This window comes from Tamandua tetradactyla, chromosome 5 (assembly GCF_023851605.1).
Source record: "Tamandua tetradactyla isolate mTamTet1 chromosome 5, mTamTet1.pri, whole genome shotgun sequence".
Taxonomy (NCBI): domain Eukaryota; kingdom Metazoa; phylum Chordata; class Mammalia; order Pilosa; family Myrmecophagidae; genus Tamandua; species Tamandua tetradactyla.
This window is the reverse complement of record NC_135331.1, coordinates 155863503-155887921: the sequence shown is the minus strand read 5'-3', so window position 1 is coordinate 155887921 and position 24419 is coordinate 155863503. Positions and strand designations below refer to the sequence as shown.

Here is a 24419-nt window from a genome sequence, read left to right as displayed (position 1 = left end):
CAGGTCCAAGATGGAAACTCTGCTACTGTCTTTAGGGGAAATTCCCCAGGGCAAGTTCACTGACTAGAAATTCTGGCAAGAACCAATGTTGAAAATGAGGCAGAAATTCTTCTGACCCTCAGTTCTGGCTTTTAAGAGGTCCACCTAATTGGGTGAGAAGACTCCTTACATTGCTGAGGGAAATCTCCTTTGCTGATTACAGATGCAATCAACTGATTATTGATGCAAATCCCATCTATAAAAAACCTTCACAAAAAACAAGCAAGTCTGTGGGAGAATACAACCGGGCACCATAACCTAGCCTAGTTGACATATGAACTTAACCATCATAGCAAGTTTCTTAGTTTTTCTAATCTTCATTTTTCTTATCTCTAAATGAAAATAAAGATATCTACTGCACACGGATGTTGTGCAAATTCAATAAGGAGATACACAGGAAATGCCTGGTTTAGAGACAACGTTTGATCCATTGGGACCACATTGAGATAGAAATGAAAGGATGGGAAGAACTTCTGGAATTAGGGATGAGAAGGTTGGCAGATCAGGCATAATGACCCAACAGTGGAAAACTGAAGAAGAATTTGAATTTGACACTCCTTGCATTAGAAATGACATGTTTTTAAAGTTTTCCCATTCAATTGACTTTTTCACATCTAGTGATCTTAGAAGAGCCTGTAGCATCTGATTCCCATAGTATAACTTTATCTCCTAAGGTGAAGGCCACTTATATGTTAATCTGTAAAAGTCAGCTTGAAAGTGATTATAAACATGTTGAGTTTGAATAAACAGTAATTGAGGGGGGATCAAGGAAATAAACATGAGCAACAGCTGCAATTTCAGTGTAAAAATGAACGTTTTGGAGCAATGTTGAATAAAAATACTGCCTGGGATACCAAAGTTCAATTTTGCTTACACCACTAAGGGTTCTTTAACTGCTTTTCCATAATAATCATCCCACAGAGGTGCTAATTGATGTTGGCATTGAATCTTTGAAGTGATGGGAATTCATACTGTAAAATGTCCAATTAGCTACAAAAATGAGTGATGGAATGGGTAACTGAATATTTTTAAAGGCCAAGAAGCACTTTCCTTTGATAGTATCTAAAACACTGTCCCAAATCAGGCTCCCAGGATCTTTCCTTCAACCATTGCTTTATCTCTTTGCACAAGACACTGGAATAACAGCATACAGCCCCAGAAGGAGAATCTTCACAATTTTCTTCAGAATGCCAAGTGTTATAGTGAACGATAAATAACCTTTCTGTAACAAGCAGCCTTTTTTTCCCCCACTGGAACAAATTGTTCAACTGTCTTTGAATAAAAAGCCCACACATATATCAAATTAAACAAAATCGCATTGTTCCAAATACAGATCAGGCAGTCTTCCCAGACTCATGTCAGTAAAATTTCATAGCACTCCACACCATTGTGTAGTAGCTTTCTTTATGTGTGAGTGCAGAATCCCTGTTCTTAGACAAAGGAGTGCAGAGACAGGCCATGTCCCCCATGCAGTTGAATGGAATAAAGGTCTGACTAGGGATTTTGGTGGCAAAGAAAAATAATGCAACACAGCAAATACAGGTAGAGACAGTATTGTACAACCATATGAGGAACAATCAACTAGCAAGAAGCTATTTTGATTATTGCCAGAACAAATATTTTCACATTTGATGAAGCATAACTCTGGATCAATGCTAATGAACCAGGAGCTAATTGTGTGGTGTGTGCGCTGAGATGGGCTGCAGGCAGTGGGGTGCTGGAGCTACCTTGCCCAGCTGATGAGAGACGACGATTAAAATGTTCAGGAATTTGCAAATCCTTTGTTATAGACAGCCATTATTAAAAATTAATATAAAATTATGTAAGCATTCAATTCAATAAATTGTAATAAAATGAGGTAATACTTAAAATTATTTAAAAATATTTCACTGCATTTTTTTATTGTCTGGCTCTTGAGGTTAATTCATCTATTGGGTTGATATGGTGGAAATGCTATGTAACAGTCTGATACTTCTTGTCTTTTTCCCATGCTACATTTCGTGCTGCCATATTGGTAACTTGGAATTGGCCTGCACTGCAAATTGGGATTATAGCTGCCCTCCACCCATCTTGTAGAGCCAGTTGCTATATTTATGAGAATATGAAAGCTCTTTGAGAACATCATATTACTGGGCTGAAGGGGTATTTGGGTAGGGACTGCCTTCAGAACTTCAAGGTCAAAAAGACGTATCTATGTACTTCTGGTGTCCTGGGGCAGAGTTTGCTCACTGTGCTGCCTTCTCTAAAAGTCTGCTAATGGATTAAAGTAAATTCCCCCAATATGACATCTCCAGTTGATTTTGGGACACCAGGACTCCATCTGGGAAGATATTTATTATTAGAATGAATTGGTTTATTAGGAAATGTTTATATTCATTCTCATCAAAAATGATATTTTGTCAGTCTGAAAGTAAAGCAAATTTAGCAATAAATGGTGGTAGCTGAACATTAGTGTAGCTTAACAGTGTAGCTCAAAACAATTCTTTTAGCCATCACACTTCCCACTCTTTATACGTTTCCCAAGCTTCCTGTGCTTGTCAGACTAAGGAGGTAGACTGGGAATATGTGAGCAAGGTTGGAAAATACAGGATCAAAATTAGTGAGTGGCACTGAATTAGGTATCCTTCCATATTGGGGCTTTTGTACGATGTAGTGCTTCCCGAGGAATGAAGCTAAAAGTGTTAAAATTTCCTACGGTATTTCTTGCAGGTTTGAACTCAGTGGGGGTTCATATGATGTCTGATTTCTCCAGAACCTGATTTCTTGCTATTAGAAAAAACTTGAGTGGGGTCTTTGGTAATTTTTAGAAACTTTTACTTTTAGCAACAGCCATCTAAATACTTCTCCTGCTAGTACCTATGACTCCATTAAGCCAATTAAGTCATAATACAAATATTTCATATGATGCCCATGGCTGTTTCTACCAAAGAATATGAATATATATTTACGAAATACACATATAAACACATCTATAGAGCATAATATAGTACATGTATATATGTGTGTGCCTATTTGTATACCAGTACACTAGGCACATGCTTTCTATCCATGTATTATACTATGTATATATGCATGTGTATGTCTGTATACATAGTATAATATACTGAACATGGGATATGTCTCTATCTATCTGTATATCTATGTCTATTTATTCAAATAAAATATGTGCTATATATTCAAATAAAGTATGTGCTTTGACTTGGAAAAACTGGTCAGACAATGTGTATCTCAAGACCAAGGTAGCCATTTTTCCATTCAAGGAAATCTATTTGAAACCATGCAAGTACATATATAAGGAAATCAGAATTAATAATAGCTACCATACCATTTTGTGAGTTTAGGCTATAAGAACCCAATAACTATTATAACGTACTTCATCCATGTGCCCTCTTTCTCTTTTGTCAGGGAGTAAATTCCTCTAAGAATATCATGTGATCATGGTATTTGGTTCTATGCACAGCGTACTCTCTTTCAATCTTTAAATTGTACAATTGTCACATACAGTATACCTTGAGGATCAAGCTCCTTATGTCACAATATGAAACAATTATTTTTGGTTACACCATTGACTCTCAACTGCCTGAGGTGCCGCTTATGTTCCAAATCAAGTCAAATTAAGAATGTATACACTGGTAAATTGAAGAAGCAGATAAGTAGAAGCAGGAAAAAAAACAATAGGAAGATTATCTCTGTAATGTTTCATTAAGCAACTTCCATTAGGAAAGAAAAAAAATCATTAATGCTAACCCATGTTTGAACTTAAAACACAGAATTCAAACTGTTTCACACAGTGTGTTTTTACAAGTAACCTATGCTTTTAATAGTCACTCTCTGATACGTGACAAGTATCATCTTGAATTTTATGTGAACTGATTCACAAAAGTCATTCAGCAAATTAATGTAGTTTTGGAAAATTAACAGCAAAGTAGGCATGCCGCCAAATGTCTAATGACAAATTGAAGGGTTTGGAGATGTGTCTGTCTATTTGCAATATTGGAACTGTTTTCAAAACAAAAACACACTGAAAACGGTGCTGGCATGACAGGAGATTCAGTGATTATGCAATTTTAATTGACAAATAATTCCATTTTTATGTGAATAAATTCACCTAGCAAATAGCTGCATTATCATCTATCATATGCGGGGCCTTTCTCATCTTCTGCACCCTTTCATTGTAACGAATTTGATGAAATGTCCCTGGCAGCATGACTGAATGTGGCCAGTCAAGGGAAGGACCATAACGAACCAGGGTGGGTGGGCAGGTAGAAGGGCAGTGACTTGTCAAAGGAATGAAGATACTTCTTACCTGTTGTGCAGAGGTTCTGGTCCTCCATTTATCTCCCAACCTGAATATTCAGACGTGGATGTGTTCTATTTTCTACAAAGGGTACTAAGCATCTCTTCAATTGAACTCAGGGATACAAGGGGAATATGTGTGGGGGTAGGGACTGAGAAAATTAGAAACCTTTATTGATCTACATATAATTAATCTTCAGATGTTGGCTTTAAGCTTCAGCATAATAGGCTCAATGTATTATAGCCCACATTCACATAGGGAGCAGTTGAAATGCAAAACGATCACAAATATGAACATACTCTAGCTAAGGGCAGGTATTCCAATGGCAGCATTAAATATAAATACAATAGAGTATTGACATATTGTAGTAAGGTTCCTGCGCTATTAAAAGGCTTTGTTCTAAAGCGTATCTGTGTACACAATGAGATGATGAACACAGTGCATCACATAGCTAAATTTAATATATGCAGGGGTATGATGTTTGCAATGCATGCATTTCAGCAGGTCCCATTAGTGCGCCTTTCCCCTCCAGTGAAAACAGAATGAACCACAGCCCCTTCTGGTTTGCATAAAGCAAACAAAATTAGATTTGCTTTGCTGAATTGAAACCCGCTTGGGATTGTGAGCCTCTCTCGGGGACAAATTACTTCAAACAATCCCTTTGTACCATAACAAAATCAAAAAATTCAGGCCAATCAACATGGCTCAAAACCCTTAACACAAGAATTAATAATACAACCTAGTCTATTTTTATTGCTTCTGTGCTGCAGCTCCTTGTTTTAATGTAATTACACTTATTTGCCATCCACATGTTAAGTAATCTTGCATATGTTAACTAATGCGACATAAAACAACTTTCCTAATTTTACCGTTGCTACAAGCATTGTTCCCCCTGGAATAACATCCGAACATTGGACAAGTTGTACACTGATGTTATTAAATTAAGTCTATTTTTAGGCCCTTGATAAATGAATATAGACAAAATGTCAAATGTTTCCTTAGATAGGTGCAAAATCTGATTGACAATCAGATTAGTCTATTAAGAATATTGGTTTATGGAGTGTTATTCACTTGATATCTCTTGGCTCTTAAAGCCTATTCCCCTGCTGAAGAGAAGGACACGTCCATCTGTAAATATGCCTTCTTTTAAATCAAGTATCTGGTCAGTGACCATTTAAATGTAGCAGCTTGAGTTAATATCAAGATGACATGAATTCCTTCTGCTCTTAAAACATAAAAATCAACAGAGGCTAGATACTGCTAAAACTTTAATCTGAAATACAAATTTACCGACTTTTCAGCATTGAAATTTTAAAAAATCGAGGATATCATCCCCCTCCCCCCACTGCTTTTTTAAAATGTGTGCATCAGATTGAATATGTGAGGACACAAAATCTTGGTCCTTTGCGATAAAAAGCGATTTTTCCCTTTGCCCAGTCTACCACTAATATCTCATCTTACTTTCCTTACAAAAGAAGAGTATTATAACATTATTTATATATTAAGCAAGGTTTTGCTCATTGTTAAGATGCAGACATGTTTAACTTGAGTGAGCGTCACCTGACACCAAAAAAAAAAAAAATTTGAGTGAACTGTTGAGAAAAAGATCTATCTTTAAGCATAGATTTATTTTCTATAATTACTGGATCATTTAGACAGGTAATGTAACAATTTGGTTCAACAACTTGCCAATTCTGTCCAAAAGCTCATTATTCTCATTGTTTTTATTGAATAGATAAGTAAATACGATTGGCATTTTCTCCTCCTTCCAACCAGCTATGCATATTCAATCGGAATTCCTAATATATATATATATATATATATACACACACACACACACACACACACACACACACGCACACAATCATATAATCAGATAATTCGTTAGTGTCTGCTAATATTAAATCTTGCCAATTAGACATTTCCTTTTAAACATAGTGGACAATTTATCAAAATAGTTCATCTCATCCACAGGTCTCAAATTGGGTGTCTGCAGGTGTGGTTTTTTCAGCAAGTGTAGTCTTTAAAACAGGTAATATTGGGCCGGCTTTATAGAAAGCACAGCTGTTTCAGCTTCTTACCATTCCCTATTGCCTTATAATCAGGCCCTGTCTGACCCCTGAAAGCACTTACACTTGAGACCCCTGACTAGTCACTTAAATTGAAAGAATTTATGTAGCAGACAAAGTAACTGAGAGAATGGTATAAAAGTGGAATCAAGACACTGGGGCTTCTCCATACAAATAAAATCCACACCTGAAGCTATATGAACTATTTTTTTGAAAAAAGTGCAATTTAATCCTACTTTAGAATCTGTGCCGTTGTGGTCCAGGTGGAGGTGGGGAAAACCACTACTCTCCTGTCTCAAGGCCAGTGGATCACTCTGGCATCGTATTTTAAAAGGCCATTTTCCACTTCTTCAAGTCAAAATGTTAAGAGCACTATTCGTTTAAAGAACAAGGAATGATGTCATTATTTTAGTTTTATTCATAAGATATAGGAATGCAAACTACCCTAGTTTTCTGCTATTTTTGCTTTCTATTATTTAGGGCTTATATTAAGTCCTTGGATCGGTTCCCAACCTATTTTGATTCTAATTTGATTTGTATACCCCTGTCTTTCTCAGAGGTACTTTAAAATCTTGAGATAAAAGAAAAGGAATTAGTTGTATGTAGATTCCAGAGTAGCAAGAGCAGGGATAGAAGATGAGTGAGCTGAATTTAGCTTCAGAAAGAACAATTCAGTGATCTTACATCTACCCTCCCTCCTCCCTGCTCTCTCACCTCATAAATCAGTCTTTTGTTTTCTAACCTCACCTCTGTACTCCATTTCTTTCTTCAGCCAGTGCAAAGTGCCCACGTTAGCCTTCCAGCTCCTTCTCCTACAAGCCATAAGACTGGCTAAATACATTCATTTTTCAACCTTTGCTTGCTCTGTCTCTAAAGTAATGATACCTGGCCTCAAAGGATTTCCCTAAATGGTAAGGTTATCTCATTAGAGAACTACACTGCATCCTACATAGGCCCGTCTATTTTCCTTGCTCTCTCTCTGCCATCTCCCCTTAGACTCTCTCTCATGTGTCTCACTCATAGTGAGCCAGATGAAGATTTCCAGCCCTGCAAAGGTAAAGGGAGTTCTCTCTCTGATTAAATTCGGTTAGTCCTCAATTCCTCGGTTTTGTTTTTTTTGCCTGTTGTTTTGTTGGTTTGTGGTTTCTTTGTTTCCTTTTTGATTCTGAGTTAGAGGAAGCTGGTGCTGATCTTGCAGGAAACTGATAGACTTGTTGGAGGTGTTTAAACTGCACAAACTTCAGAGCTTTCCCTGACATTCATGCACTGTATGGAGCAGCCTTGTGGTATTGTGAATGTGATCTAGCACAAGTGGGGAGATCCTGGGCTTGGAGGTCAACTCAGACAAGATTGGAGGGCATTTTCACTGCTTCATAGCAGAGCAAGTTATTTCACTTTCGTGGCATCACATACAGCTTGGGGATAATAGCACATACCTTGTAGGATGGATTAGGGGAATTAAGTGAGAAAACGTCATGAACACAATAGGCATGCAATAAATTGTGGCAATTTTGTATTTGATTATTAGGTAAAGCACATAGCATAGCACCCGGCAAATAGTAAGTGATCAATGCATGTTATTTCCAGTCACCTGTTCTTGCTTAGTTTAACTACAACATTCATTAGAAAATATTTTAGGGGACTCTTTACCTTTGTAGCTATTGTTATAAATGTCGTTTTATCCAAGATGTTTCCACTTTCTAAATAAAGTCTCACATTGGAAAAATATTGATTTAATGAATTATAACACTTGTCAATAAGATACCACAAAAAAGGTGAGCAACAGAATGGAAGTCATTAGGTATGACTTTTATGATTTTTAGGAGTAACTAAATGCATTTATAGACCACAGAAATGCTTAGTGAATGGTAACTTTCTAATTAAGAACAAGAAAAGTTGAGATGAACATCGATGTTATGAATTAGAGCTTATGGTTTTACTTTCAATATATGAAAACTAGCCCCAATTCCTGTCAGAATAAGTCCTTTGACCCTTTCCTTCCTTTCTTGTATGCAACTGCTCCCTTTCCTTCATATTGTACCATAAAAATACAGCAGTTAAGACAGTAAGGTTAGCATAAAGTTGTATGTAATAGAACAATTAAACAGAACATATAAGGTCAAAGGATTTTTTACAATTTGCCAAGGCAATTTAATGTAGGAAAGAGCAGCCTGTTCAATATACGGTACAGTATCAATAAATATTCTTATTGGAAAAGAAAAAAGAATCTTGACCTCACATCATACACAAATTGATCTCAAAAACTTATCACAGACATAAATGTAAAAGTTCAACCTATAAAACTTCTAGAAGAAAACATAGGAGAAAAATCTTTATGTCCTCAGGGTAAGGATTTCTTAGTGAGAAGATACAAATGTATGAACAATACAAATATATGAACAATATATATATATATTGGGCTTCATTAACATTAAAAAGTTCTACAAAAGATACCATTAAGAAAATAAAAAGACTAGGCAGGCATGGACTAGGCTTTGCAATACATATAGCTTAATGAGATTATAAAGAATTCTTTATAATGGGTAAAAGATTTAAACAGCTATTTCACAGAGGAGGAATACAAATGACCAGTAAGTACATGAAAAGAGGTTCAATATCAGGGAAATGCATATTAAAACCACAATGAGATACCACTATACACCTACTAGAATGGCTAAAATTAAAAAGACTGACTATACCGAATACTGGTGAGGTCACAGGATAACTGGAACTTCCTACACAGTTGGTGGAAGTGGCTATCATAACCTATGACCCAACAATTTTACTACCAGATATTTACCAAGAGAAATGAAAATACATGTCTGTACACAAATGAATAGTTTAATTCATAATAGCCCATATCTTGAAATAACTTTAAATGCCCATCAATGCATGAATTAATAAACATACAATGAAATATTTCTCAGCAAAAAAAAAGAACACACATAGATGAATCTCAAAAAATCATGCTGAGCAAAAGGTACCAGACAAAATACAGTTAGCATCTATGATTCCACTGATGTGAAATTCTGCAACAGGCAACTCTCACCTATAGTGACAGAAAACAGATCAGTGTTTGCCTGGGGCTGGGATTGGAGAGGCAGGGATTGACTTCTAAGGGACATGAGGGAATATTTTGGGATGGTAGAAATATTTAGATCCTAATTGTGATGGTGATTACTGATTACTGGGATGTTTAACTTTATCAAAACTCATCAAACTTTTAACTTAAAATGGGTACATTTTAATGCATGCAAATTACACTTCAAGAAAGCTGATTTTTAAAAAAGTCAGTAATATCTAAATGCTTGTAATATTGGACAGTTGGGCTACTACTCTAATATTATTCTTATGAATTCAATTGTTTGTGTACTCACATTAGACAGAATTCTTGTCTCTTGGGAACAAATCATGATTTGGAGTTTCCAATGGCTAAAATCATGATTTGGGGTTTTCACGATCGGTTTGGAAGTTTGCTTCTAAATTTAAGCTTTAGCCCTGGCTCTGTAATTTATTTTCCTTGGTACCTTTGGCAAATCAGTTAACTTCATCAGGCCTTAGTTTCCTTCTCTGAGGACTGAGAGACATGGACAGTATTCAGATTTAATGAAAATTTATTTAGAACTTACTCTGAGCCAGGCACTATGCTAGGTGGCTTCACGTACCTCATCTTACTCAACCAGTGCTCTGAAATTTTCCTCCAGCATTAAAATAATAAGGTTTTAGAATTTTGAACTTTCTCACTTTCAAAGAAAATTACCTCTACTCAAAAATGTTCGTTTGCATTATATTACTTATCAATCCTGCTCACAAGCAGAGAACTTCTAAACTTTATGATGAAGGTACTAAGCTGAATCAATGTGCCTACATGAATGTTTACTTTGCTCTCTTTTCAATTCAATTCCCATAGTTTGAATGGATAAACGTTTAAGTTTTCAAGCAGGATTCAAATAAGCTTCAATTGCCTGAGCCACAGAATTCTCCCATAGACAGAATCCCACTCCTGATAAATTCAACCCCCAGTGTCTGTGACCAGAGGAGAAGCCTGCTTAGCAAGCTTATGGTTGGTTTGAGAAAAATTCTTCCAGAAGTGCGTAATTATTGCTGCTGGGTAGGGTGATAGCCATATGACTTGAAAAACTCTAGCAACTCAGTTGCCCTTCCCTGGGCATTTTTTCCAAAGAGGGGGAATTAAGAATGGAACTTTTGGAAAGAGAACTATTTATATATAAATAGAATGTGAGAGAGCTATTTATATATAATGCTCTACTTTATATTGGACACATTGTTATAATACAGTGATTATAATATAGGGTAATGACTTCAGAGTATATGTTCTAGTTTGCTAGCTGCTGGAATGCAATATACCAGAAATGGAATGGCTTTTAAATAGGGGAATTTAATAAGTTACAAGGTAACAGTTTTTAGGCCATGGAAACGTCCCAATTAAAGCAAGTCTATAGAAATGTCCAATCTAAGGCTTCCAGGAAAAGATACCTTGATTCAAGAAAGCCTCTGAAGTTCAGGGTTTCCCTCTCAAATGGAAAGGCACATGGCAAACATGGTCAGGGTTTCTTTCTCAGCTGGAAGGGCCCATGGAAAACACGGTATCATCTACTAGCTTTCTCTCCAGCTCGCTGGGAGGCATTTTCCTTCTTCATCTCCAAAAATCTCTGGCTGGTGGACCCTTTGCTTCAGGGTTCTGTGATATTCTGTTCTCTCAGAATCTCATGGCTTTCTTTCTTGTCATTCTCTAACTTTTTCCAAAGTGCTTCTTCTTTTAAAGGATTCTGGTAAAACCAATTAAGACCCACCTCCACCTAATCAGGTTTAATACCCACACTGATTGAGTCACATCTCCATGGAGATAAGCTAATTAAAGTTTCCAACATACAATGCTGAATAGGGACTAGAAGAAATGGCTGCCTTTATAAAATGGGATTAAGATTAAAACATGACTTTTCTAGGGTACCTAAATCATTTCAAACCAGCACAGTATATAAGGAGAAGAAAATTAGGATTGTAAATTATGTCAACTTCTGGACACTAGAACTTCTTAGCTTTCTCCTTTTAGATTTACATCTGATGTTCTGTCTTTCAGTCTTTTATCCCAGAAACCTCAAGGTACCCTATTCATCCATTTTTTTTCTGTACTAATTTTCTTTCTCTGTTTGTTCCTTGTAATACTTTGTAATATTCTCCTATACATTAGGAGTATTGGCTCATTGAGAAAATAGAAAATACAAATAACCATAGAGAGAGCCATACACTCATAGGATTAAGCAGCCCATAAAAGAACCTACCACCCAGATGCCATTGTCAACATGGTAATTGTTTTAGTTGAACATTTCTAGACCTTTTTTTTTTCTATGCATGTTTACACACATATAGAAAAATATGACAATGGCATTGACAGATGGTCCAAGGAATAAAAGAGAACTTAGAAAAAATAACAAATCTCCAAAAAGTTTCTTTGGAGAGATATGAAAAGATATTAGATCTATAAAATAATAACGTACGTTGCAATTTAGCTATAATCAGAGGACAGGACTTCTGGAAAGTTTAAAATATGATTGGCAAAACAAATAATCTAACACAAGACTTGGAAGATAAAATTGAAAAAGTATTTCAGAAAGTTGAGCCAAAAGGCAAAGAGATGAAGATATGAGAAGAAATAAAGGACATCCAGAATATCTACTGCTATATGAATGGTATTTTTAGAAAAAAAGAATATAAAAAAATGTATAGAAATATAGACTATATTTAGAAAACAGAATATAGAAAATATAGAAAAATAAAGGGTGGGAAATTGTAAGAATCATTCATTCATTCACTCAGGTATTCATACTCAGACACGCTCTAAGTGCCGGAAACACAGTAATGAAGTAAACAGTCAAAATTCTTGCTCTCATGAAGCTTATATTGTGGAATGTGGACGAAAAATAAGTTAAGCAGGCAAACAAATCAGTTAAATATATCATATTGAGATAGTGATTAGTGCTGAAAAAAAGAAAATAAAGCAGGTGAGAGGATGAGGAGTGTTGGAAGAAGAAGTACAGGTGTTGCAATTTTAAAAAGTGCCATCAGGTAAGTCCTCATTGATAAGGTGGTATTTGAACTAAAGGAGATGAGAGAATGAGGCACACAGACATCTGGGGTAAGAGTTTCAGGCAGAGGAATTAGCAAGTACAGAAGCTCAAGATGGGAGAGAGTCAGATACATTCAAGGAAAGCAGAGTGAACAAGGTAGAAGTTATAAGAGACGAGCATAACGAGGAGTCAGATTTTGTAAGGCTATGGCGCCCATTTCAGGAACTGACATTAATCTCATTGTGATGAGGGTCCATTGTATAGGTTTGAGTGGAGCAACTTTGTTTAATGTTTTACCAGGATCATTCTGTTGAGAATGGACAGTAGGGGAATTAACAGGGAGACTAACTAGAAGACCATGGCAATAATCTAGGTGAGAAATTATACTGCCAGACCATGGATGTAGTAATAGAGGTGGTGAAAAGTGGTTGACACTGAATAGATTCTTAAAGTATATGCATTATGATTTGCACGTATTGATTGTGCATGGAATGTGGAAGAATGAGAAGAGTCAAGAGGACTACAGAGTGTTTGGCTTGAACAACTGAAGGCTGGAGTTCATTAAATGAGATGTGGAAGACTGTAGAAGTTGGTTGGTTTGTTGGGAATTTTGTTTTGGAATTGCTATGTTTAAGAAAACTGTAAAATAATGCATAAAGATCCCAGTTTTCCTTGCTTTGATCTTTGCCTCTTCCTTTTTTATTTTTGCTGTTCTTTTTCTCTGCTGTTTTTCTTGTCTTCTTATCATCTCCAGGACTTTGATTGTCATTAGACAGTTAACAAATGACCACACAATTTACAAAGATAAGTATTGAAAGAATGGTTCTGACAGTTGTCCAAATGGAACTGCAACAATGATCTAGAGCAAGAGACTTGAAAAACTTAACATATTCCAATCATTCCAACCATAAATTATGCAGCAATTACAGATTAAGAAAATTGCATCCTGGAGATTCCGCAGTCAAATATCTTTCTCTTCTCCTTGCCCTATAAAAACTCTGAGTCATGCTTTGGCTTAGAGAGGTACCTGATCTTAAGATACTCCTTGATCTTCATTAACATTTCATCTCTATTTAAGTCCCTTTATTAATTTTTTCTTTACATGTCTAGTAATACATCCAAGTGGATATGTGGAATAAGCTATATGTTATATGGATATGGAGGTCATGGGAGAGATCTAGACTGGAAATAAAAATTTAGAGGTTGTCAGCATATAGATGACCCTTAAGGCCATGAGATTGAATGAGATTACTGATACAGTAAGCTCAGAAAAAGTACATATCCAAGGAGTGAGACTTGGGGGATCTGGCACAGAAAGGTTGAGATGATGAGGTAGACCCACAGAGGGTATTGAGAAGGAGCAGACAGTGAGATAGAAGGAAACCAGGAGAATGTGGTGTCCTGGAAGTCAAGATGAGAAAGAATTTCAAGAAGGAGAGTGAGAAATTATGTTAAATACTGCTTATTGGTCAGGTACGAAAAGACAGAAGAACTGGCCATTGGATGTGGCAATGCGAAGAATATTAACAAAACTGGAAAAAACAGTTTTGGAAGAGTGGTGGGTTCAAAGTCCAATGGATGGGTTCAAAACTATTATAAGGAGAGAAAATGGAGATAATCAATATGGTTGACTCTTGCGAGGAGTTTGATTATGAAAAAGAACAGAGAAGTGGTACCACAGTTGAAGGAGATTTACATGTTTATATATTAAAGAGTATTGTCCACTACAGAAGGAAAAATGACAATGTAAGATAGTAGAGGATAGAGAGGGGAAAATTGCTAAAGAAGTGTCCTTGAGGGATGAGAGGAAATTAAATCTCATGAACAGTGGGAAGAGTGGCCTTGACTTGGAGCTCAAACAGTCTCTTCATAGTAAATGGAGAGAATGCAGAGCTTAGGGGCACAGATGTTGACATATGTGGAGGTGAAAACTTGTAAAAGTACTCATTTACTTGCTTCAGTTTTTTTCAGTGAAATAGCAAATGAAAGCACGAGCTGAGAGTGAAGGTGATTTGCAGAACTTAGTGTGTCGGCCACCCCAGATCCATGAACTTCTCTTATTTTCTGGCCTAAGCAACTGTCATGGTTAGGGACAGGTGTCAACTTGGCCAAGTTGTGGTACCTGTTCATCTGATTGGGCAAGTGCCGGCCTGTCTGTTGCAATGAGGACATTTCATAGGATTAGGTCATGATCACGTCAGCTACATCCACAGCTGATTCCATTTGTAATCAGCCAAAGGGGAGTGTCTTCTGCAATTAGTGATGCTAAATGCAATCATGGGAAGCTTTTTAAGGAGGACTCAGAGGAGACAGGTCCCATTCCTGCTTTGGCTGGTGAGCCTCTCCTGTGGAGTTCATCCAGGCCATCCATTGGAGTCATTGGCTTCGCAGCCTGCCCTGTGGATTTTGGACTCTGCGTTCCTACGGTCACATGAGACACTTTCATAAATTTTATATTTGCAAGTGTTCCCTGTTGATTCTGTTTCTCTAGAGAACCCTAACTAATACAGCAACCTTAGCAAGGACTTGCATTATTTCTTGATACTGTGACTATTGCTGCAATTTACAGTTTCACACAAACTCACCCAATCTCACAGTGCCTTGGCTTTTGCCTACCCTGAAAGTCTCTCATATCTGCATTCTATGTTTCCCTGTTGCTTTTAAGGCACAAGACACTGTAGGATCAGTTTGTTGATCTCAAATATGTACTACCTTATCCTGCTTCTGTGACTCACATTCTGTATGCTACCATGGCTGTGTTGGACTCCACCTTCCCCAGTGGCAGCTGGAGTTTGTAGTTGGTGCAACCAGGAGGTATGGTAGCATCAGTGTCTTGTGGGAAAAAAATGACCCATGGGAGGTGGGAGCCAGCAGACAAATTCTTTTGCCTTCATTTCATGGTGACTTAGAATCAACCAACTATGCTTGTCACAAAGCTGTGGCCAACTTGATAACATACCCCTTTATATTTGCTCTCCCATACACCCTGTCTCAAATATTTATCCCTCATTCTTCTCTCTAGGATCTCACTTGTCAAATAAAACATTAATTTTTAAAATGTTTCTTCAGGCTCTGTGTTTTTTTTTTTTTTAATGGAGTCTAGGTTAAAATAGTGGTGAAGATATTGGATGTTTAAGGAAAAAGGAAAAGCTTGAAAATTTTTGCCTTAGGAGAGTTGGGGAATAAATGGCCCTAGGAATTATAGCATGATGACTAGCAGGACTGTGGATCAATTTGACACCATTGACAATGAATTCAGTGAGATCAATGAGTAATCCATTTCTCAAACCACATCTAGCTGTGTGGTTAGAGAAGCAGAGTGAGTAGGCAATTGATTCTAATCAGTTAGAGGTTTTGGTGGGAGAAAACAAGGGAGTTGAGAGTGTATACAAGGAAGTGATTATAATGATCACCAATGGAATCGAAGTAAGGCGTGAAGTATGAACAGGAGAAGGGGGGGAGCCATGGTTATGTGGTAAGATCAAAGGACTATTGAATTGGATGATTGTTAGAATTGAGATTAAAAGGGGAGTGAGCTATAAAGACAAAAGGTCATGATTACATAATAGATCTCCTCAAATTGAGATTATAGGAGGTTCTAATTTTTGAAATGACCATGCCTAGGATAAGACTATGTGAATAAGCGGTTGAAGATCAACAGAGGAGAGGAGGACAAGGAAAATGAGAATCAAGAGGATCATCCATGTAGATATTGAAATTATCAAAACTATGTCAATGATAGTATTAGATCAAATGAAGGTGATTCAGCAATACCTTCAAACTCTTAGGGGTTGATATATAGATGCAACATGGAATGACTGTGGGAATAACATCTGGATAATGGAATTCAAAGCTGGAGGCTATTAGGGAGAGGGCAAGAGTTATCTAGAAATAGCAATGGGGAGTATGGAGGGCAATGAGTCTATTCTTTAGCCTCAAAGAGCTGAAGCACCTGGGAGAGGAAACATCCACCTTGAAAGAATTTGAAAAGCAGTGTCCTTGGAGGAGAACCAGATTTCATAGAGCCAGATGGTGAAATAATGTTTCAAGAAAAAGTCAAATGTAAGGGGATTTTGCTGGTGATTGACTTTGAGTCCCAGAGAGCACAGGAGGAGGGTTTTAGAAATTAGAGAAAAGAGGAGGATGGAGAGAGGAAAGGAGATGTTCTGAATCATATGTAGTTTAGCATGTGGAAGATTTGATAAGTGACAAATCTGGATAGTCCCAGAAGTTTATTTCCTGCCCTTATTTGGTGAGATCTGTATCAATAAGACTGAGCCAGTGTGGGAGGACAGGGAAACCTTTGGTAAGTGTGCACAGGGTTATTTGTGTGCACACTCTCACTCTCAGAATGCACACTCATTGAAGAATTAAGCATTTTCTACCCCTTGTTAGGCTAACCTATAAATATGAACCATGATGTGTGGGCCAGGTTTATTTTTGCACTTGGAGTATTCTGCGCTGCACATATAGTATACTGGCTGATGAAGGACTCTCTCAGCTAGAACATTGGCCATGGAGCTTGTAGAAAATCTTTACCTGGACAATGCTAAGGAATAATAAGAGTTTGAGAGAATGTGTGTTTCTAAATTTTTCCCCAATAAATTCCATAATTTAATCTGTAACTCTAGTAATGTATATCTGTGACTTATTTGCACAATGGATATAAGGAGTGACCTGGGAATCCTCAGCTTCTTCTGGTGACTGATAGTGATAAGTAGCACAGTGAGACTAGCCTTAATCATATCAAGGCAGAAGATAATGAAGAGGCTCTGAGTATTTTACTGCAGGGGTATCAATAGGAAGGTTGGGGAGCTCACCAGCATTCAAACCTATGAGGTTCCTCTTAATCTTCCAGATGGAGAACTGCGTGCTGAAGAAGAGGCAACGTTATAAATAAGAAGTTTCTCTCCAAAGCTGACAGAACTAGTCATCAAATTGAAATGGCCCATCAAGTACATGGTTCAATGAGTGAAAAAGGGATGCATCTAGATATAAAACTGATGTCAAAGATGTCTAGAAACTCTAAAAGTTTCTAGAAAGAAGGAGAGTCATAATGGAAAAATAATTGACAAGGAACACTGGTAACTGGAAGTTAATTGAAAAACACCTGCAAATATTTGATAAAAAAATATAATATAATCTAGAATTTTATAATCAACCAAATTATCACAGGACAGGATAAAGCCAATTTGAATACCCAGGATATTTACTTCCAGCACACTGCTTCTTTAAGAAGTTACTTGAGGATATGTTGCAATAAAATGTGGGAGAAAATTTAAGAAAGAAAAAGAAGAAATGGAAATTGCAGAATGATAGTGGGTAGTAGGCACAGGTAGGGAGAAGTTTATATAAAAATTTAAGACCCCACAAGGGAGGGCTTCAGGAATATGTGGGATTTGTGATGCTGTCTTTAAAAGTTTAGAACAATTTAAGGAGAAAATGAAGTCAAGAAATGTGAAGGAATAAAAAAGGCAATGAAAAACCACAAAACAATTTTTTTTCCAATTTTCCAGATATTTTTTGGTGAAGATATCTTAAATTCTCTAAATTGCCTGTACCTGTTTCCCTATTTGTCACAACAAGTGAAACAACATTGATAAATTGCTGTTAACTGACATCCATATTTTCATCAGGTCACCTTAGTTTTTACTAATGTCTTTTTTTAAATTCCAGGTCCCTATCCAGGGCACCACATTACACTTAGTTCTCCTGTCTCCTTAGGAGTCTCTTGACTGTGACAATTTCCAAGACTTTCCTCGTTTTTGTGGCCTTGATTTTGAGGTGTACTGGTCATATATTTTGTAGCATGTTCTTCAGTTGGGTTTTGTCTGATGCATTTCTCATGATTAGACTGGGGTTATGGTTTTGGGTTTGGGAGTGGAAAATGACAAAGGTAAAGTGCTATTTTCATCACAGCACATCAAGGGGACATAGTACGTAACATGAGTTATGACTGTTGAGTTAAACTTGATTACCTAGCTGAGATAGTGTTTGTCAGATTTACTCACTTTAAATTTATTTCCTGCCCCCCCCCTTATTGTACTAGGTTTTAGTTTGCTAAAGCTGATGAAATGCAATATACCAGAATGAGTTGGCTATTACAATGGGGATTTATTAACTTACTGTAAAAACGTCGAGTTCAAGGCATCCAAAGGCGATACTTTCTCCCCAAAGACCAGCTACCTGTAATCCTTAGCTCCTCTGCCACATCGTATCTGCTGGGCCTTGTCTCCTAGGTTTCACTGCCTTTAGCTTCTGGCTTTTCTTAACTTCTCTGGAGCTTTGTTCTGTCTTTTAGCTTCTGTGTGTCCTTCTCCTAAGCTTCTCTGGTTTTTCTCTCCAAACTTCTCTCACGCTTTTTACTGTCTTAGCTCTGTCTTTTATCCTTCATGAAGGAATCTAGAAAGAGGATTAATACCCACCTGGAACATGCCTCAGCTGAAATAACCTAATCAAAAGATACCACCCATAATAGGTCTATACCCATAGGAATGGATTAAAAGAACATGATCTTTTCTGGGGTACATACAAACCATCACAGACTCTGCTAAGAAGTCTATGCAGAGCCATTTCTTAATGAGTAATTATACTCCACCTACATAAATTAATGGCAATTCTTCTGTGCAGGAGACTTGTCTATTCTTCATCACTTATTTATTTGATTATTTATTTACATCACTATGACTCATAGATATTTAATTTATACTTTGGCTAATTATCCAGTACAACTTCATTTATTTTATTGCTCCAATTTTTCCAGGGTTGGCTGTTGGGAACTCTTTCATTTGGCTCCTATGTCTCTTTAACATTCACCTATTCTTTTCTTCTTTTAATACTTACTTTCTTTCTGGCATTATAAGATACCCCAAAATCATCTTATATATTCCAACCCTGGTCCAAAAATAAGCCATTTTTCCAAAGAGCCCTTTTCCCTTTCATGGAGAATGGTATCAGAAACCAAGATCTGAACACTGGTAATGCTCATTGCTGCTGGAATACTTTGCTTCTAGGCTCTCTCAGCTAACAGAGTGAGGGAATTTATGTGTATACTAGCCTTGTACATATGCCTATCTATAAATGTGGTGATATATATCTACATCTATATTAAACTAAACATGTATTGTTGCTGTCTACTCTAATCCAGTACCTCATGGATCATTCTAGCCTCCTACCCTTTGCTGTGCTGTAACCTCCCATTCCCACAGTTAGAAACTATATTCCCACTATCCACAAGTCTTATTTAATTGCTCAATTCCAGTATACATGCATAATGATTTCAGACTTGCCAATCTGCCTCACCCCTAGTGAAAATAGCATTATTTTCTAGAGTTGATACAGTGCTTATGTGCTTATGTACAGTTCCTTTTTTCTCTACTCATTTCCAAAGTTACTTAAGTCAGTACACACTCCCGTCTCTTTCAGTGAGATTATTTTATACATGTGTCATAGAGTTAGACCCTGTATTCCATCCTGGGACCTCTAGATCTCTTAAATTATTTTTGAAAAAATTTGCATGCATAAGGTTAACTCTTTGTGCTGTAAAGTTCTATAGGTTTTAGCAAATGTATAGTATTATGTACTCACCATTACAGTATAAGACAGAGCAATTTTATCACCCTAAAAATTTTTTAACCCTAAAATATTTTAATCACTGTATGTCTCAATTATACAATGCTTCCATCCCACAAATTCCTGGAAACCACTGATTTATTTACTGGGATTTTTATTTCTTTACCTTACCATACCAGCTAGGACTTCCAGTGTGATAGAAATAATGAAAGAGGATTCTAAAGGAGGAACATTCAGACCTTCACCAGTAAGTATGCTGTTAGTCAAAGGTTTTTCACGCATACCCTTTATTAGGTTAAGGGAGTTCCTTTCTGTTCTAAGATTTTAAAATTATGAATGAATGCTGAATTTGTCAGACGTTTTTTCTGTACATAGTGATAAAATTTTTTTTTCTTATTTAGCATGCTAATATGATTAATTGCATTATTGATTTATGGATGTTGAATCAGTTTTGCGTTTCTGGAATGAATCCCATTCAATCATGATGACTTATCCTTTTAAAATATTTCTAGATGTTATTTTCTAATGTATTTTTAAGGATTTTGCATGTATATTCATGAGAGATAGTGGTCTATAATTTTCATTTCTTCTAATTCTTTAGCTCATTTTAAGATCAGGATAATGCTGACTTCATAGAATGAATTGAGAAGTATTTTCTGTTTCTATTTTATGGAAGATATTATGGAGAACTTGTATTATTTCTTCCTTAAAGGTATGGTAACTATCAACAATGCAGTCATTTGGACCTGGTATTTTCTTTGGGAGAATATTTTAATTAATCAATTTAGTTTATTGAATGAACATGGAGTTATTCAAGTTATCTATTTTTTTTTCTTGTATGCATTTGGGTCATTTATTTCTTTCTAAGAGTTGGTCCATTTCATCTAAGTTATCAGACTGTGGGTGTAGAAGTATTTGTACTATGCCTTTCTTATCCTTTTAATGTCTACGGGATCATTTCTGATATTGGTAAACTGTGTCTTGTTTTATTGATTTGTTAGTCTTAAAGGTTTATAGATAAAAACCAGTTTTTGATTTGGTTAATTTTCTGTATTACTTTCCTGGTTTGAATTTCACTGAGTTTTGCTTTAATTTTTATTATAGCCTCTCTTCTGCCAATATTAGACTTAATTTTCTATTCTTTCTCTAATTTCCTAAGACGTAAGCCTAAGTTGTTGATTTTAGATTTTTCTTCTTTTACATTATTACTTCATTTACATTCTTAAATATATACATTTAATGCTATAAATTTCCCTCAAAACACTATGTTCCACAAATTTTGAAAATTTTTTGTTTTCATTTAGATCAAAATATTTCTCAATTTTTCTTGAGACTTTTTTTTTGACCTTTGGTTTTTTAAAGGTATACTGTATAATTTATTAATATTTAAGTATTTTCCAATTATCTTTCTGTATTGTTTCTAGTTTAATTCCATTATGATCTGAGAATAGGTTTTCTGAAATTTCCATTATTTTAAATTTGTTATGGTGTGTTTCATGGCCCCAACCATGGTCTCTCTAGGTAAATGTTCCATGTGAATTTGGAGCATTCTATAATAGGCAATTAGATCAAGTTAACTGTTAGTGCTGATCAGGTCATTTATAGCCTTACAATTATATTCTTATGTCCTGTTTGATTTATCAGTTATTGACAAAGGATATTGAAGTGCCCAGCTATAATATTTGGCTATTTATTCTTGCAGTTCTACTAGCTTTTCCTCACGCATCTTGATGTGCTGTTAGGTGGATATACAATTAAGATTGTAGTGTCTTTTGGAGAATTGACCCCTGTACCACTGTGTGATGTTCCTCTTTTCCTGTTTGTACCTGACAAATTTCCTTGTTCTGAAGTCTACTCTGATAGGAATCCTCCAGCTTTCTTTTGATTAGCAGTTGCATGATATAACTGTTCCACTGCTTTCCTTTTAACCTATCTGAGTCTTTATGTGTAGGATGAATTTCTCATAGAAAATATACAGTTGGGTCATTTTTTAAATACATGCTGATAATCTCTATTTTTATTTGGTGTGTTTAGAACAGCATTCAAAAAGTGATTATAAATACAGCTGGATTAATATCTATTGTGTTCGTTTAGTATTCATTGCTGGTTATTTTTCTTCCTTCTTTAGTTTTAATGAGTGCTTCATCTGACTTTTTTTTTTTTTTGCTTGGGCAGGTACTGGGAAACAAACCCGGGTCTCCGGCATGACAGGTGAGAACTCTGCCTGCTGAACCACCGTGGCCTGCCCTCATATAACTCTCTGGGTATCTTTTATACTTCTCTTTTAATAATCTTTTGTGGTTGCCTAGAGTTTATAATATACATTTTTAAATAACCAAAGTTCACCTTCAAATAGAATTATAGTGATTTAGGTGTAGTACAGGGGCCCTAAAAGCAGACTATTCCCAATTCCACCCTCTGTCCCTTGTGATATTGCTGTCATTAATGTTATTTAGCCATATTAACATATGGATAAATTCCCAATTCATTGCTACACTTGCTGCTTTAAACAATAGCTATGTTTTAGATCAATTAAAAATAAGAGAAATTAAAGTTTCTCTTTAACCTGCAATAATTCTTTCTCTGAAGCTCCTTCTCTGTTTATGGAGATCCAAGTTTCTGACCTATATCCCATTTTTTTTTGCTTCAGCCCAAAGATATTCATTTAATTTTCTTGTCTGCTTGCCATGGTTTCCCTTAGTTTTTGTATGTCTGGTATAGTATTTCTTTGTCACTTTTGAAGGAAAACATTCTGGATATAAATGAATAACATTCATGGGTATAAAATTCTAGGTTGGTAGGTTTTTTCTCTCAACACTTTAAAGATTTTACTCCATTCTTCTTGATTGTATGATTCTAATATGAAGTCTACTATGATTATTTTCCTTCTTCCTTTATAGATAAGGTGCTCCTACCTACCTCTTGCTTTCTTCAAAATTTTCTCTTTGCTTATGCTTTTATGTAGTTTGAGTATGATATGTTGTGCCAGTTTGAAACTCCAGAAAAGCGATGCTCTTTAATCCTCATTCAGTATTGTTGGGTGGGATCTTTTTTATTGTTTCCGTGGAGAATGGTCCTTCCAGTTGTGAGTGGTACCTTTTAATTAGGTGGTTTCCATGGAGTTCAAGGTGGAGTTGCTTACTGGAGCTCTCTAAGAAGAAACTATTTTGGAAAAAGCTTGACAGCCCAGGCAGCCAGGGCCTGTAGAGATGTAGAAGGAAAGTGCCCTTGGGGAAGTCTTATGAAATGAGGAGAGAAAGCTAGCAGATGTCCCCATGTGCCTTTCCAGCTGATAAAGGTGTTCTGGATGGCACTAGTCTTTCTTGAGGGAAGGTAACCTCCTTTGATGCCTTAATTTGGACATTTTCATGGATTTAGATCTATAAACTTGCAACTTAATAAATCTCTTTTAAAAAGCCATTCCATTCCTGGTATAATGCTGGGATTTTTTTGGTTGCTTTTAAAACAGTTTTATTCACATACTATAAATCCATCTAAAGTGTACAATCAATGCCTCTTGGTATGATCACAAAGTTGTGCATTCATCGCCACAACCTATTTGAGAATATTTTAATTGCTCCAAAAATTTTCTGTCCCTTTTCTTCTTTCTATGCCTGTAGTGTCCCCTCTCTATTTCCTTCAAAGTCCTGTCCCGTTTTTTTTTTTTTCTTTTTTGTTTGTTTGTTTGTTTTTTCAGGTGCATGGTCTGGGAATCAAACCCAGGTCTCCCACATGGAAGATGAACGAACATTCTACCACTGAACCACCCAAGCACTCTATCTCCTGCTTGTTACGGGGTGCCCCTGACCTTTAGTTGAGATGAGAAGGCTGAAGGATACTAGGAAGGAACTTTCTTTTAGCTGGGATAAATTTTCAGAATTGTGTTCTGGAGAAGTCCTTGCCCCTGGAGAATAGATCTTGTTATGGATAAAGTTCTGGATCTAATTCTTCTTCTCCTCCTATGAATGCCAAGAGATCCTCACTGTGAGAACCTGGTGGTGTTCCTGAGGGGAAACTTACTAAACTGTTTGGGGGGTGGGGGTGTCAAAATTGCAGTGGTGGTGGCAGTGCTGGTGAGACCTTAGTTTCTCACTCTCCTGCTAATCCACAATTAGCTTTCAGCAATTCATTGAATTACCATTTAAATTTTCCTACCAGTTTAGAAGCTCTCCAAGCAGCAGCTTCAGTTTATGATGAGCAAATCTTATTGGCTGTCTCTCTCTAGATATGCTTTTCTTTCCAGATTTTATGGTGGCAGTTTGACCTGGAACTTCAATTCTCTGATGGGCCCAACAAAAGTCACTGGTTTTCAGTTTGTCCAGTTTTTTCTTGCTATGAGAATAAAAGTGATAA

General features: G+C 36.4%; 1 long non-coding RNA gene across 4 annotated transcripts in view; it reads left to right on the top strand.

The window, feature by feature from the left end:
- The window catches only part of LOC143682827 (uncharacterized), a 112737-nt gene that overhangs the window by 30809 nt on the left and 57509 nt on the right, over nt 1-24419 (top strand). For 2 of the 4 annotated variants that reach the window (XR_013175305.1, XR_013175304.1), the window contains exons 4-6: nt 20246-20313; nt 20668-20778; nt 22242-22330. This is a non-coding gene — a long non-coding RNA (uncharacterized LOC143682827). The remainder of the gene's footprint in view (nt 1-20245; nt 20314-20667; nt 20779-22241; nt 22331-24419) is intronic. The other 2 variants (XR_013175307.1, XR_013175306.1) reach the window with 1 other exon arrangement.